General features: G+C 31.3%; 1 long non-coding RNA gene across 1 annotated transcript; it reads left to right on the top strand.

Moving 5' to 3' along the window:
• On the top strand, positions 750-1,252 carry LOC109352171. Its single transcript, XR_002108332.1, has 2 exons — positions 750-1,053; positions 1,096-1,252. It is a non-coding gene; the product is annotated as an uncharacterized LOC109352171 (long non-coding RNA).

Below are 1,548 nucleotides of genomic sequence, written 5' to 3'. Positions count from 1 at the left end.
ATCCCTTTGGTAAAATAGGAAAAATAAGGATAGATATTTTTTTAGAAAATCAAGGTAAATGCTTAAGGATTTAAATTATTTATTTTTGAAAAAAATGACTATGGAGCAAATCGGTTACACTACATACCCAAATTCAAATCATTTTTTGTTTTTCTAATTTGATTCCTTTGGTTTTCGTTTAATTTTTTATTTATATATTATCTTCAAAGTATTTTTTATCTATTAAAAGAGTTTTTTAAATGCAAGGAAAAGTATTTAAATTTAAAGCAAACAACTACTCTTGTGACCAACAAAGAACTATTTTCTTTTTATTTTGTTTTGTGCTATTAATAACCTAATAGCCTCTTAAAATTACATAGGAATTAGGGAGTAGATCACCTATCCTAAATTAATATCCCTAATCATATCTCAACCACTTATATGTAAATATGTGTATTTACTAAATTATTTTTATAAAATAAAATTAAATAGAAAAATTATTTTTCATTTATTTGTAAATATTGATTGGTCTGAGATACTAAGATAGGAAAAGCAAGGGACAGAATATCCCGTTCTTGAATTAGCATCAATAGTGAAACTAGTGGATGAGATACTTTTTTGTCCTAACTAAAAAATGTGTGACCCCAATTTCCCACCCAAGAATAGGATCAACAACCAGATCTTAACAAACATAACCATAACAAAACAATTTTCCAAAAATAGCAACTAATTGTTAAAAAATAATGAAACCCTCCACCACTATATAACCCTCTTGTTCCCAACCATTTCTCCTCAAGCAGCATAATATCTCTTAAACAAAAAGAGTGTATTAAAAACCTTATCTCATTCCTTTGTGTTACCTACTATACAAAATGGAGATGAAGAAGGTTGCTTGTGCTGTCCTATTTGCTGCTGCCTCCGTCAGCGCTGTCGCTGCTGCTGAGGTACCTGCCCCAGCTCCAGGACCTAACAGCAGCGCCAACGCTGTCGGTTCATTCGTTGGTGCCACCATCCTCTCTTTTGTTGCCTACTACTTGTTTTAAGCTAGACACATACATGAATATGTATGATTATGTGGATGAGATGCATAATGTGAAAGGAATTGTACGATGCTAGTTGCAGCAACAAGAGGATGAGAAAATGAGATGTTTATTCTTTTTTCCTTACCCTTTTGGGTTTGCCTTTTTTTCTAAGTTGTATTTTTCTTTCCACATTGAATTTGTAGGCATGGAAGGCTTTTATATTGCTCAATAAAGTTTATTATTTACTATTACGTTCGTGTTGGGTTATTTTATGTTTTTACTTATTTTATTATTTTTACATTGAATTTAAAAGCATGCTTTAAATTAAGGCTCTCATCTATCTGTATTTGTAAAAAGATGTATTGTAGTATAGACTACAATTTAAAAGTCACCGTCACACAAAAAAATGATAGTCGGTAGGGGTGCGTGAGTGTGTGGGTGTCACTGAGAAACGAACATTTGATCTAATATATTCGAGATTCACTGAGACCTTACATCATTAGATTAATGTTTCGTTGATATTCTAAAATAGTGAATCCATATTCTC

Source organism: Lupinus angustifolius, chromosome LG07 (genome assembly GCF_001865875.1).
Source record: "Lupinus angustifolius cultivar Tanjil chromosome LG07, LupAngTanjil_v1.0, whole genome shotgun sequence".
Classification (NCBI taxonomy): Eukaryota; Viridiplantae; Streptophyta; class Magnoliopsida; order Fabales; family Fabaceae; genus Lupinus; species Lupinus angustifolius.
The sequence above is the reverse complement of the archived record's forward strand: the minus strand, read 5'-3'. Positions and strand labels throughout refer to the sequence as shown.